This window comes from Malus domestica, chromosome 06, assembly GCF_042453785.1.
Source record: "Malus domestica chromosome 06, GDT2T_hap1".
NCBI lineage: Eukaryota > Viridiplantae > Streptophyta > Magnoliopsida > Rosales > Rosaceae > Malus > Malus domestica.
The window spans coordinates 28,354,493-28,369,891 of record NC_091666.1 but is presented as its reverse complement, the minus strand read 5'-3'; the positions used below and the strand labels follow the sequence as shown (position 1 = coordinate 28,369,891).

At 43.4% G+C, this 15,399-nt stretch overlaps 1 pseudogene; it reads right to left on the bottom strand.

Annotated features, from left to right (window-relative positions):
* Nucleotides 1-259: 259 nt before the first annotated feature.
* Nucleotides 260-2,496, bottom strand: LOC139197087 (uncharacterized; annotated as a pseudogene).
* Nucleotides 2,497-15,399: the final 12,903 nt, after the last annotated feature.

Sequence of the window (15,399 nt, the reverse complement as noted above, 5' to 3'; positions counted from 1 at the left end):
GTTGGTTGACCAAACAAAAAACTGAAGGAAAAGCCTTTGCGAATGATATTTGATTACAAATGTTACAAGCCTTACTTTTACTACTCATGTTTCAATCGACTCAACGTATTCTTCTCCGCGATGCCTCCCCAATGCTTGGAACTTGAACCTGTTAGTTTCTTGATATGCTCAGCTGGTCGCTTATCACTTGAATGACGCATGCCCCGGCCATGGTTCTCTGCTGCACCATTTTCTTGTTGACTATGGCAACGATAGGTGCAAGAGTTGAGTCTCTCTTCTGATGCTATGCTATACAGAAAATTCAAAGCCTTCAGCTTTGGACGATGCCATGACACTACTTGAATGCTTGGTGTTCCACTCTAGTACTCTACCACCAGATGCTGCAGGTGCATGGAATTGCTCTTAGCTTACGGAGCCACAACCGCAAATGCAAGTTATGTCAATTCATTCGACCAAAGGAAACCATCTGGATCACTTAGCCGAATGTAGGCAGGACTTCCTTCAGTCTCATCCTCGTTTACTAGCAAGGTGTTGAATTCATCTGCAGCAATGGCGCTTCCCTGCTCATCCAAGAAAACCACATGCCCACTTTCAACATAAGGTTTATAGGCCTTGCAGAGGGAAGGAACAAGAGAGCCACCATATGCTTCTCCGAAATACTTCAAATCCAAACCTCTTGAAGTCCTAAGAGAGAGCATAACAACATCCGTGGCCGTGTCCTGCACCGTACGGGGACTCTTACCGAAATCATTCTCCATATTCTCCACATAACCTGTGTTCTCTTTCATCCTCTTTGGTTTCGAAAACCCCACGCCATCGACATAGCTAGCGGAGCCAAGGCCGAAAGCATAGAAAGGCTTGTTCTTCCAATAACTTAGATTGTGTTTGCAGTGATATCCACTCTTGCAGTAACTGCTAATTTCTAGAGGTTGTAACCTGCATCCGAAAGTGTCCTAGATGCCATCTTATAGAACTCAGCAGACCGCGTTTCTGAAGGCAACTGGAACTCTCCTGGTGTATACCTGCAAACAAAAAAACTCCAACTTCAGAACCAAATTCCTTCCAAAACTAAAACCGTAGATTTCATCATTCGCTTCACTTACAACAACCCGAATTTCGTGCCTTGTTCGACTTGCAAATCATAAACTGACACATGGGTAAGACGAGCTTCTACCGTCAACCTCAAGCTCTCCTCCCACATTTCCCGGGTCTGGTGAGGCAGAGAAGAGACAAGATCCATGCTCCAATTCTCAACCCCACATTCCCCAACAATCTCCATAGCCTCACAAACCTCCCGAACTCCATGAGCTCTCCCACAACTTGTGGGCCACAAGCTTTCAGCAGCTCTTCTTGAAACGCCTGAACTCCCAACGACACCCTATTCACACCCAACTCCATCAATCCCTTCATCTTCTTCGCATCAAAAGTCGCCGGGTCCATCTCCATCGACACCTGAGCCTCCGAACTGAACCTCAACGTCTCCAAAACGGAATCCACGAGCTTTGGCGGCACAAGAGGTGGCGTGCCGCAGGCAAAAAACACCGTATCCAGAGGCGGGCCGGTCTTGTTTTCGGCTTTTGTGGCGTTGATTTCCCGGCAGAGTAACCGGACGTAGTTTGTCATTCGCGGGTCGTCTTCGGCTTGGGGGGAAGCAGCGCCGAAAGCAACGATTGGGTGGAAACAGCGCTTCGGGCAGAAAGGGAGGTGGATGTAGGCGGAAGTGGGAGGAGGGAGAATAATGGCGGGGTTTTGGTTGAGGCATATTGTCGAACAGTTGGCGCGGTGTGTGCGAAACAGGTGAAAGGTAGTGTGTGGCGGTGGATTCGGCGGCGATAGGCTTTTGGCGGGAAAGGTTGAGAAAATGGGAGCGAAGCTTGATTTAAGCATTAATGGAGTCGGAACGAGGAGAGCCAGCCAATAGCTTTCAGCAGTCCCATAAACATGGAGTTCACGAACAATAGAACATTTCCCCATGAGTTCGGGACAAGTAGTGTTCCGGCCACACTTTCTTAATCGTAGTAACCCAACTAGAATATCCTGTTTACAAAAGGAAGAAAAACAAATCATGGTTAAGTGTCAGTATAGACAACCTGCTCGATTGGTAAAACCCATGCCTTAAGATTCTGTGCACAAATTACTAAGCAAATCAGAGAAACAAGAAGTTCTGGAAAAGTGAGATCCTCACTTCATCTATATATGCTGAAGCGAAATTAAATTAGATATTCTACTCAATATTACAATCATAATCTTTTTAAGTTTTTCGCTCAACACTTCTGCACATGACAAGAATAGAATGAACATTTCGTGTGGTGAAGCACTCTCTCACATATAAAGAACAAATACCTAGCGAGTATCTTCATATGAAAGGAATGTTTGCCATCCTTGATTTGCCATATAATCAGGACGAACATGCTCCACTTGGTCTGGCCTAATTTTGTGATGTATGTCCTAGAACCAGCAAGAATGTTCAGTAAAGATTTTTTCTAGGGATTTGAGGGGTCATGTTTGTAGCCTCAGTTGCATAAAACACATTCAAACAAGAATGACTACCCACATACCTGTGTTGGAAGTTCAAATAAAAACATTATTTCAATGTTAGTGGGCTGCTAGCTGTTTCTTTTGACTCATACTTCCTGCACTTGCCCAAATTAATGCTTCTCTTTTGTGCTAGCCGAAATATGGTTGTAAACCACTAGTATAAAGTAGTGTGTGTGTGTTCAATAGTCTAAAACTGCTGCAAGTAAAGACTTTGAACCTCTTTATTTTATTTTGCATAGATAGTTTTCCACTAGCTAAGTCTAGAAAGTCTTTGTTTGCATTTGTTTATGAAAACCACTTGTGTGGTTCTCTTGCTTTTGCAAGTATAAGAAGGCCTTCCGTAAGGCTCTTTGTAATTCCATTCCATATTTCAGCAATAGAGTTGAAACTCTTTTAATATATCAAGTACTTGTCTCTTTAAGAAGCTTGCTGTTTTTTCTTTCTATCGGTCCATTTTCAAAGAGAGTAAAAGAGAGAAAGGTGTGATAGAGTTAGAAAACCTATCACCCACATAATTGGTATTGAGTTTGTAAACTTTTAAATACCAACAATTGGTATCAGAACCAGAATACCATTCTGGCAAGTGCAGCAGTTATGGCGTCCAACTTAGTGCAGCTCCAGGTTCCCACATTGAAGAAAGAAAATTATGAAAGATGGTGCATCCAATTCAAAGCATTGTTTGGATCACCAGAGCTATGGGAAGTTGTCAGTAATGGGTATGTTGTACCCACTGCCGATCAAGAAGCCGCATATACTGCAGAACAAAGGAACACTCTCAAGGACTTACGAAAGAAGGACCAGAAGACGCTGTATCTTCTATACCAGGGTCTAGAAGATTCAACGTTCGAGAAGGTTGCAGAAGCAACAACAAGCAAGCAAGTATGGGACACACTCAGTACAATCTACAAAGGAGTAGATAGAGTCAAGAAAGTGAGGTTACAGTCACTTCGAGCAGATTTTGAAACTGCTCACATGAATGAAGGGGAGAGCATCTCCGACTATCACTCAAGGCTCATTGTGGTAGTAAATCAGATGAGGATAAATGGCGAGAGACTCGATGAAGTACGAGTTGTGGAGAAGATACTCCGGTCACTCACATCTAAGTTTGAGCATGTGGTGACTGCCATTGAGGAATCCAAGGATTTGGAGGCGATGAGCGCAGAAGAGCTACTAGGATCCCTCCTAGTTCACGAGCAACGTATTCAGAAGAATGCACGCCCCACAACGCTAGAGCAAGCTTTGAAGTCAAAGTTGAATATTGACAAACCAAATGGAGGTCGTGGGCAGTGGAACTCACGTCGTGGGAATTCATCCAACCGTAGCCGAGGACGAGCCCGAGGAAGAGGTCGAGGCTATGCACAAAATCGAGGTCAGTCTCAGGAATGGAGATCTACTCGAGGAAAGGCACATATCCAGTGTCACAGTTGCAAGCAATATGGACATTATGCCAATGAATGTTCATATAAAAATGGTGAGCATGTCAACATGGTAGAATCAAGTGGAAATGCTGGTGAGGAATTTACAGTCTTACTAGCACACCATGATTCCAGTAACCAACAAGATGTTTGGTATTTGGACTTTGGTGCAAGCAACCATATGTGTGGAAAGAAAGAGTTTTTTGCCGAACTCAAAGATGGGCCTTATGGATCTGTGAGTCTTGGTGACTCCTCAAAGTTGCCAGTTGAAGGCAAAGGAAAGATCAAAATCATCCAGAATGATGGTAGAGAAGAATACATCTCCGATACCTACTACATACCAGGAATGAAGAGCAACATTCTGAGCATTGGTCAACTGCTTCAGAAAGGGTATATTATACATATGGAGGATATGTTTCTCACTCTCAGGAATGCAAGGAGAAAACTTATTGCACGTGTTCAAATGTCAAAGAACCGAATGTTCCCGTTGAAGTTGAACACAAAGATTGGGAGTTGCAACATCGGTGTCATGGAAGATGAGTCATGGAAATGGCATCTTCGGTTTGGCCATCTTCATTTCAATGGCCTAAAGTTGCTGTCAAGTGGAGGAATGGTTCGTGGTCTACCCCAGATTGAAGCCACACGCCAAGTATGTGAAGGTTGTGTGCTTGGCAAGCAAACACGGCTCACATTCCCTGTTGGTGATGCATGGAGAGCAAAAACACCACTGCAGTTGGTACATACGGATATATGTGGTCCGTTAGATCCTATGTCCTATGGAGGTAATAGGTATTTTATTACCTTCATTGATGATTTCAGTAGGAAGACTTGGGTCTATTTTCTCAAGGAGAAGTCAGCTGGCCTAAAAGTTTTCAAGGAGTTCAAGGCACTCACAGAGGCTGAAAGCAACCACAAGCTTGTGGCTGTGAGATCAGATAGAGGTGGAGAGTACACCTCCAATGCTTTCCAAGCATACTGCAAGGAGCAAGGAATTAGGCATCAACTGACTACTGCCTATACCCCACAGCAAAATGGGATAGCCGAAAGAAAGAATCGAACCATCCTTGACATGACAAGGTCCATGCTTAAGGAGAAGAATTTGCCAAAAGAATTGTGGGCAGAAGCTGTAGCTTGTTCGATTTATTTGTTGAATCGATGTCCAACAAAGAGTGTCAAGAGGATGACACCACAAGAGGCTTGTAGTGGATACAAGCCGAATGTTGCACACCTAAGATTTTTTGGGTGTGTTGCATATGCTCAGGTTCCAGAAGCCAAGAGGAGGAAACTCGATGATCGAGGTGAAAAATGTGTGTTTGTGGGCTATAGTGAAGAGTCCAAGGCATATAAGCTCTACAACCCACTAACTGGCAAATTAGTGGTTAGTAGAGATGTTATCTTCAGTGAGGAAGATGCATGGAAGTGGAACAACAAAGAAGTCAGTAAAGAGAAGATTGTTTCCACTAATTTTGAAGAACCAGAATTTGTACCACCTGTCGAGCAACAGCCTGCTCAAATAACCACAACAACTCCAGTGCACAGAATTGCAAGGAGTGATCCTACATCCAGTGAGGAAAGCAGCTCATCAACTCCAGTGAGGCTAAGAAGTCTCACTGAGATATATGGACAAGAAGAAGAAGAAGAAAACAATCTTTTCTGCTTGTACGCAGACCATGAGCCTCTCTCATTCAATGAAGCTGTGGAAGAAGATCGTTGGAGAATAGCCATGGAGGAAGAAATCCATGCCATCGAGAAGAATGACACTTGGGAGTTGACAAAGCTCCCACCAAATCAGAAGGCTATTGGTGTCAAGTGGGTGTACAAGATCAAGCGCACTGCAGATGGAAATGTGGATCGGTTCAAATCAAGGCTTGTAGCAAAGGGCTACAAACAGAAGTATGGAGTGGACTATGATGAAGTCTATGCTCCAGTTGCAAGACTTGACACAGTAAGATTGCTAATCTCTCTTGCCGCTCATCATAAATGGAAAATTTATCAACTAGATGTCAAGTCAGCCTTCCTTAATGGAGTACTTGAGGAAGAAGTGTACGTGGAACAACCAGAAGGCTTCCAAGTACAAGGAGAAGAAGATAAGGTGTATCTTTTGAAGAATGCTTTGTATGGCCTCAAGCAAGCACCGCGAGCTTGGAACTCAAGGATTGATAACTACCTTCACCAAAATGGATTTCAGAAATGTCCATACGAGCATTCAGTTTACATGAAGAACGGTGAAAAAGGGGAGTTCTTAATTATTTGTCTCTATGTAGATGACTTGTTGTTTACAGGAAACAATGAAGCAATGTTCTGTGAGTTCAACCAATCCATGTTCAGTGAATTCGAGATGACTGACAATGGATTAATGTCATACTTTCTTGGCATAGAGGTGAAGCAAGAAAGTGACGGTATCTACATCTCTCAACAAAAGTACATGAGAGCTATATTGGAGAAGTTCAATATGGACAAGTGCAATGCTGTCAACACTCCAGTTGCAACTGGATTGAAACTGTCCAAGGAAGGAGAAGGTGAGCTTGTAAACTCAACCGTGTACAAAAGCCTCGTTGGAAGTTTGAGGTACCTTACAATCACAAGACCGGATATAGTTTATGGTGTTGGACTCGTGAGTCGGTACATGGAAACACCAAAGGAGTCTCATTGGCTGGTTGCCAAGAGAATTTTGAGGTACATAAGAGGCACTCTAAACTATGGTCTGTTTTATAATTTTGGTGAAGATGCAAAATTATTTGGTTATTCAGATAGTGATTGGGGAGGTGACCAAGATGAAAGAAAAAGCACAACTGGCTATGTGTTTTTTCTAGGATCAACAGTTTTCTCATGGACTTCAAAGAAGCAATCAATTATTGCTCTGTCATCGTGTGAAGCCAAGTACGTTGCTGCAGCCTCAACTGTGTGTGAGGCAATTTGGTTAAGAAATCTGTTGAAATCTTTATGTCATCCACAAGTGGAATCTACTGTGATTCATGTGGATAACATGTCTGCAATCAAGCTTGCAAAGAATCCTGTTCAACATGGAAGGAGCAAGCACATCGATACCAGGTTCCATTTTCTGAGGGATCATGTGAAGCAAAAGACAATTGAGCTTATCTATTGTCACACCAAGGAACAAGTGGCTGACATCTTCACAAAGCCACTGCCAATTGAATCATTCCGGCTGCTGCGTGACATGCTAGGAATGAAGGCGTTTTGATTTGAGGGGGAGTGTTGGAAGTTCAAATAAAAACATGATTTCAATGTTAGTGGGTTGCTAGCTGTTTCTTTTGACTCATACTTCCTGCACTTGCCCAAATTAATGCTTCTCTTTTGTGCTAGCCGAAATATGGTTGTAAACCACTAGTATAAAGTAGTGTGTGTGTGTGTTCAATAGTCTAAAACTGCTGCAAGTAAAGACTTTGAACCTCTTTATTTTATTTTGCATAGATAGTTTTCCACTAGCTAAGTCTAGAAAGTCTTTGTTTGCATTTGTTTATGAAAACCACTTGTGTGGTTCTCTTGCTTTTGCAAGTATAAGAAGGCCTTCCGTAAGGCTCTTTGTAATTCCATTCCATATTTCAGCAATAGAGTTGAAACTCTTTTAATATATCAAGTACTTGTCTCTTTAAGAAGCTTGTTGTTTTTTCTTTCTATCGGTCCATTTTCAAAGAGAGTAAAAGAGAGAAAGGTGTGATAGAGTTAGAAAACCTATCACCCACATAATTGGTATTGAGTTTGTAAACTTTTAAATACCAACAACCTGAATTCCAGCCTCTCGTGTTCGAACACAACGGCACTTCAAGCCCAAGTCTTCCATCCGAGCCAAAGCTAACTCCTGAAGATTTCCTTTCTCAACCCCAGAAGTAACTAAAGGCATTGGAATGTCTCACTGAACTCTATAAACACACATCTAGGGGGGACCGTGGCTAGGATCCGAGCTACAACGTCCACAAGTTGCTCAGGTGGGTAATTTCTATACCTGCCCGTTTTCCAAAGCTCATAGAGTCCAGTTCCACGGATCACAAGTGTTGGATAAATTTTAGGGTTTTCATCACAAATGGTCCCTGACATTGATCAAACACATAATTTTGGTCCCTGACATTGAAAATCAATAGAAATGGTCCCTGACATTGATCAAACACATCACAAATGATCCTTCCGTTAAAAACGTTTTGGGCAATTTTCAAAGCTTCGTAACTCAATCGTTTCTTAACCAAATTCGACCCATGATATATCAAAATGAAGATAGGAAAGTGTAGAACAAGATTATAGCTATTTGGAAACCCAATGGCTGCCGGAGATGGCCGGAAAATAGCCTCAAATGTGACTGGTCCGCGAAAAAACTGGAAAACTCTCCTGAAATGGGGTAAACTTTAAACATTCATAACTTCTTCAATAATCAACGAAATCGAGTGATTCAAAAACGAAAATCATACTTCTCGACAAGACTAAGAGAATGGTAGCTTTCTTTATGGCTAACTCGTTGTATTTTGGCCGGAAAATGACTCGAAATTGGCTAACTCGAAAATGGTTATCCAAGTTCGAGCCATTTTCCGGTCAAACCACGGTAAATTTGTAGTCAATAAAGATACCATTCTCTTTGTCTCGTTGAGAAGTATGATTTTCATTTTTCAATCACTCAATTTCGTTGAGTATTGAAGAAGTTATGAATGTTTAAAGTTTACCCCATTTCAGGCGAGTTTTCCAGTTTTTTCGCGGACCAGTCACATTTGAGGCTGTTTTCCGGCCATCTACGGCAACCATTGGGTTTCCAAATAGGTATAGTCTTGTTCTACACTTTCCTATCTTCATTTTGATATATCATGGTCGAATTTGGTTAAAAAATGATTGAGTTACGAAGCTTTGAAAATTGCCCAAAACGTTTTTAACGGAAGGACCATTTGTGATGTGTTTGATCAATGTCAGGGACCATTTCTATTGATTTTCAATGTCAGGGACCAAAATGATGTGTTTGATCAATGTTAGGGACCATTTATGATGAAAACCCTAAATTTTAAGCCCATCTGCTCTGAACGAGTGGCTCTCAAAGAACTCCCGAAAACTCTCCATGTCTCTCTCAACCCCTACATTTGGAAGATCAGGCATCATGTGGGCAACCACCTAGAGCGAATGCATAAAATTATTGGTGTGAACAAAAGTAATCAACATGAACGACTAGAATACACAGCGAAAATGCATATTGTAAACAGTCTCAAGGCTTTTAATATTGCAATTCATAAAGGTGACAGCCATACAAACACATGCTTCTTGAACTTAGACAAAGTGAATGGTCACACCAAAACCAACTAGATTTTGATAAAATATTCTCGCTGAATTATGGGCGAGCACAATACAACAACAACAACAACAAAGCCTTTTCCCACTAAGTGGGGTCGGCTATATGAATCCTAGAACGCCATTGCGCTCGGTTTTGTGTCATGTCCTCCGTTAGATCCAAGTACTCTAAGCCTTTTCTTAGAGTCTCTTCCAAAGTTTTCCTAGGTCTTCCTCTACCCCTTCGGCCCTGAACCTCTGTCCCGTAGTCACATCTTCGAACCGGAACGTCAGTCGGCCTTCTTTGCACATGTCCAAATCACCGGAACCGATTTTCTCTCATCTTTCCTTCAATTTCGGCTACTCCTACTTTACCTCGGATATCCTCATTCTCAATCTTATCCTTTCTCGTGTGCCCACACATCCCACGAAGCATCCTCATCTCTGCTACACCCATTTTGTGTACGTGTTGATGTTTCACCGCCCAACATTTTGTGCCATACAACATCGCTGGCCTTATTGCCGTCTTATAAAATTTTCCCTTGAGCTTCAGTGGCCTACGACGGTCACACAACATGCTGGATGCACTCTTACACTTCATCCATCCAGCTCGTATTCTATGGTTGAGATCTCCATCTAATTCTCCGTTCTCTTGTAAGATAGATCCTAGGTAGCGAAAACGGTCGCTTTTTGTGATCTTCGCTAAATTGCTCCGGTCATTAGTGTGGATAAGTATATAAATGGATAGAGATAGGAACGCAAACACAAGATGTACGTGGTTCACCCAGATTGGCTACGTCCACGGAATAGAAGAGTTCTCATTAATTGCGAAGGGTTTACACAAGTACATAGGTTCAAGCTCTCCTTTAGTGAGTACAAGTGAATGATTTAGTACAAATGACATTAGAGTACAAATGACATTAGGAAATATTGTGGGAGAATGATCTCGTAATCATGAAACTTCTAAGTATCAGAGTGTGGTATCGACTTGCCTTATCTGTCTCATAGGTAGATGTGGCAGCTTCTCTAGAAGTACTCTTCCTCCATCCAGGGGTGGTATCTTTAACTGGTGGAGATGCACAAGGTAATGTATCAATTTCACTTGAAGCTTACTTGTAGTTTCAGGCTTGGTCAAGCGCGATACAAACCATGTAGTAGGAGTCCCCCAAGTCGCCGAGCTAGGGGATTTGCTGAAAGAGGTGACAGACAAGGTAAGCAATCAGAGCTCCGGCTGATTGTTCACCTTCTCCCCATCTTGCAGCAGCATGAAGAATAAAGAGAAGAAAAATGAGAAGAGATGATATGGGATACTTTTGCTTTTGAAGAAGTAACTTTCCACAGGCTTATTCTTGAACTGAGCTGGAGGGTTTTCTGGTTTCCTCCAGAGTATAAGGCCGACTGAAGAATTTGAGGGTCAAAACAAGTCCATCAAATCTAGAGTACGTTCGACCCTGCTGATATGGGATACTTTTACTTTTGACAGAGTAATGGATGGATCGGCACGTGTGCTGTTACGCTTGTCTCCACATGCTTCCTTGTATCCTTCGCACTTGCCCTATCTGTTCCTCAAGCAGATGCGGTATCTTCCCTGGCAACATAAGATGTTGAAGATGAGTACTCGAGAGCAATGCCAGGTAAGTAATCAGGTAAGGGGTTCCAGGCTGTCAGTTCCTGGCTGGGAGCTTGATTTCAAGTGCTGACTGATTGCTCTCTTTCTCCTTGTCTTGCAGGTAAAAACAAGGCCAAAGGAAAAGACAGGGAAAAAGCATGATATGGGATACTCTTGCTTTTAACCCTGATGATATGAGATATTCTTGCTCTAGTATAGCTTGTTTGCAGAGGTATTATCGGGGGGAAAGAAAGCTGAATATTTCGAAAGGCTTCGTTGGGAGTGCCCTCTCAGATATGAGGAAGGGTTGAGCATTTTTGCAGGTCTGCCTGTCCGTTGGGGATGGAGGTCGACATATATAGGAGTCTCCCTAACAACAAGTAGTAATGCTATTCCTTTACCCTGCTTGGTCATAGCACGGTAGTGGGAGCTGCCAGCTTCACATGTTTTAACTCTGTCAGAGCACTTTGAAAAAGTGGTATCTGGTATCTGGCTCTCGAGATTCGGAGAACGATGCTTCTTCGATTTTTGAGAAAGCAATCATGGTGGGGGTCTGGCTCTCGAGATTCGGGGAGCAGTGTCTCTTCGATTTTTAAGAAAGTAATCATGTTGGGAGTCTGGCTCTCGAGATTCGGAAGGCGGTGCCTCTTCGATTTTGGAGTAAGCAATCTTGTTGGGAGTGTTTTCTCGGATGTGAGTAAAGGTTGGGCATGTTTGCTAGTCTACCTTGCCACGAAGCACGGAGGTTGACACACAGGGACTTTCCAATTATCCAGCAGTGGTACTGTTCCTTTACCCTTGTGGGTAATAATATGGTAGCTAGACCTTCAAAATTTAACTGTCTAAACTTTGTTAGTGCTGTTTCTTTGCTATTCTTTTACCTTTCTTGGTCAGAGCGATGTAGTGGGAGCTGCAAGCTTCACGTGCTCAACTTTGGCAGAGACTTTGACAAAGTTATCTGTGGTACCCATCAGCTATTGTTGCGTGTGGGAAGTGGGTGATTGAACAGTAAGATTCATGTGCTTTCTACTTCACCAGAAGTCTTCGACAGAATGCCCATAATTTCCGCAAAGCTGAGTGTGCGTGTGACAGGTGCTGACAAGGCTAGAAAAGAAGGTGCCTCTTTGATTTCTGAGATCGGCCCTCGTGGTCTCTGAGCAGCCCAGCTTTTGAGAAAGCGAGCGCCTCTTCGATTGATTCGGAGAACGATGCCTCTTCGATTTTTGAGAAAGCAATCATGCTGGGGGTCTGGCTCTCGAGATTCGGGGAGCAGTGTCTCTTCGATTTTTGAGAAAGTAATCATGTTGGGAGTCTGGCTCTCGAGATTCGGAGGGCGGTGCCTCTTCGATTTTGGAGCAAGCAATCTTGTTGGGAGTGTTTTCTCGAATGTGAGTAAAGGTTGGGCATGTTTGCTAGTCTACCTTACCACGAAGCACAGAGGTTGACACACAGGGACTTTCCAATTATCCAGCAATGGTACTGTTCCTTTACCCTCTCTTCGATTTTTGAGAAAGTAGTCATGTTGGGAGTCTGGCTCTCGAGATTCGGAGGACGGTGCCTCTTCGATTTTGGAGCAAGCAATCTTATTGGGAGTGTTTTCTCGAATGTGAGTAAAGGTTGGGCATGTTTGCTAGTCTACCTTGCCACGAGGCACAGAGGTTGACACACAGGGACTTTCCAATTATCCAACAGTGGTACTGTTCCTTTACCCTTGTGGGTAATAATATGGTAGCTAGATCTTCAAAATTTATGGGTCTAAACTTTGTTAGTGCTGTTTCTTTGCTATTCTTTTACCCTTCTTGGTCAGAGCGATGTAGTGGGAGCTGCAAGCTTCACGTGCTCAACTTTGGCAGAGAACTTTGGCAAAGTTATCTGTGGTACCCATGAGCTATTGCTGTGTGTGGGAAGTGGGTGATTGGACAGTAAGATTCATGTGTTTTCTACTTCCCCAGAAGTCTTCGACAGAATACCCATAATTTCCGCAAAGTTGAGTGTGCGTGTGACAGGTGCTGACAAGGCTGGAAAAGTAGGTGCCTCTTTGATTTCTGAGATCGGCCCTCGTGGTCTCTGAGGAGCCCAGCTTTTGAGGAAGCGAGCACCTCTTCGATTTCTGAGATCGGCTTTCGTGGTCTTTGAGCAGCCCAACTTTTGAGAAAGCAAACACCTCTTCGATTTATGAGATCAACCCTCGTGGTCTCTAAGCAGCCCAGCTTTTGAGAAAGCAAACGCCTCTTCGATTTCTGAGCAGGCGCCTCTTCGATGTCTGAAGCTCCGTCGAGTGCAGCTTTTTATAGGGGCTGACATTAAGTTCCAAAGCACACTTGAATCTCCACCAGTAGAAGCTCCATTCTTGCACTTCTAAGATCTTGATTTGTCCGACCTCTTCTCTCTTCAATACCTTTGAAAATGTCTGGCCCCTCCGACCGTCGTTTTGACTTGAACCTTGTTGAAGAGGCAGCCCCGCCTTCTCCAGACAACATATGGCGCCCATCCTTCGTCTCCCCTACTGGTCCTCTTACCGTTGGGGATTCCGTGATGAAGAATGATATGACCGCTGCGGTGGTGGCCAGGAACCTTCTCACTCCCAAAGATAACAGACTACTTTCCAAACGGTCTGATGAGTTAGCTGTTAAGGATTCACTGGCTCTCAGTGTTCAGTGTGCAGGTTCTGTGTCTAATATGGCCCAACGCCTATTTGCTCGAACCCGCCAAGTTGAATCATTGGCGGCCGAAGTGATGAGTCTCAAACAGGAGATTAGAGGGCTCAAGCATGAGAATAAACAGTTGCACCGGCTCGCACATGACTATGCTACAAACATGAAGAGGAAGCTTGACCAGATGAAGGAAACTGATGGTCAGGTTTTACTTGATCATCAGAGATTTGTGGGTTTGTTCCAAAGGCATTTATTGCCTTCGTCTTCTGGGGCTGTACCGCGTAATGAAGCTCCAAATGATCAACCTCTGATGCCTCCTCCTTCTAGGGTTCTGTCCAGTACTGAGGCTCCGGATGATCCCCCTCCGATGCCTTCTCTTTCTGGGGCTCTACCGACTGCTGAGACTTCTCCTAAGCAACATTTGTGAATGCTCCATCTTGTTTGTTTATTTTGACTCATGTATATGTACATATTTGTAGCTTATCGGGGATATCAATAAATAAGTTTTCCTTCATTTCAACGTATTGTGTTAAATACACCAAAGCCTTCTTCGCTAAGTTCTTTGAATTTTCTTTTGTTGAAGCTTGTATGTTGAAGCTTTCTGAGTGGAGCATGTAGGTTGGGGTAGTGTTCCCTTAATTTTTCGAGTGAGGAAAACTTCTCGGTTGGAGACTTGGAAAATCCAAGTCACTGAGTGGGATCGGCTATATGAATCTTAGAACGCCATTGTGCTCGGTCCTGTGTCATGTCCTTCGTTAGATCCAAGTACTCTAAGTCTTTTCTTAGAGTCTCTTCCAAAGTTTTCCTAGGTCTTCCTCTACCCCTTCGGCCCTGAACCTCTGTCCCATAGTCGCATCTTCTAATCGGAACGTCAGTAGGCCTTCTTTGCACATGTCCAAACCACCGTAACCGATTTTCTCTCATCTTTCCTTCAATTTCGGCTACTCCTACTTTACCCCGGATATCCTCATTCCTAATCTTATCCTTTCTCGTGTGCCCACACATCCAACGAAGCATCCTCATCTCCGCTACACCCATTTTGTGTACGTGTTGATGCTTCACCGCCCAACATTCTGTGCCATACAGCATCGCCGGCCTTATTGCCGTCCTATAAAATTTTCCCTTGAGCTTCAGTGGCATACGGCGGTCACACAACACGCCAGATGCACTCTTCCACTTCATCCATCCAGCTTGTATTCTATGGTTGAGATCTCCATCTAGTTCTCCGTTCTTTTGCAAGATAGATCCTAGGTAACGAAAACGATCGCTCTTTGGTATTTCTTGATCTCCGATCCTCACCCCTAACTCGTTTTGGCCTCCATCTGCACTGAACTTGCACTCCATATATTCTGTCTTTGATCGGCTTAGGCGAAGACCTTTAGATTCCAACACTTCTCTCCAAAGGTTAAGCTTTGCATTTACCCCTTCCTGAGTTTCATCTATCAACACTATATCGTCTGCGAAAAGCATACACCAAGGAATATCATCTTGAATATGTCCTGTTAACTCATCCACTACCAACGCAAAAAGGTAAGGACTTAAGGATGAGCCTTGATGTAATCCTACAGTTATGGGAAAGCTTTCGGTTTGTCCTTCATGAGTTCTTACGGCAGTCTTTGCTCCTTCATACATATCCTTTATAGCTTGGATATATGCTACTCGTACTCCTTTCTTCTCTAAGATCCTCCAAAGAATGTCTCTTGGGACCCTATCATACGCTTTTTCCAAATCTATAAAGACCATGTGTAAATCCTTTTTCCCATCTCTATATCTTTCCATCAATCTTCGTAAGAGATAGATTGCCTCCATGGTTGAGCGCCCTGGCATGAACCCGAATTGGTTGTCCGAAACCCGTGTCTCTTGCCTCAATCTATGCTCAATGACTCTCTCCCAGAGCTTCATTGTATGACTCATTAACTTAATA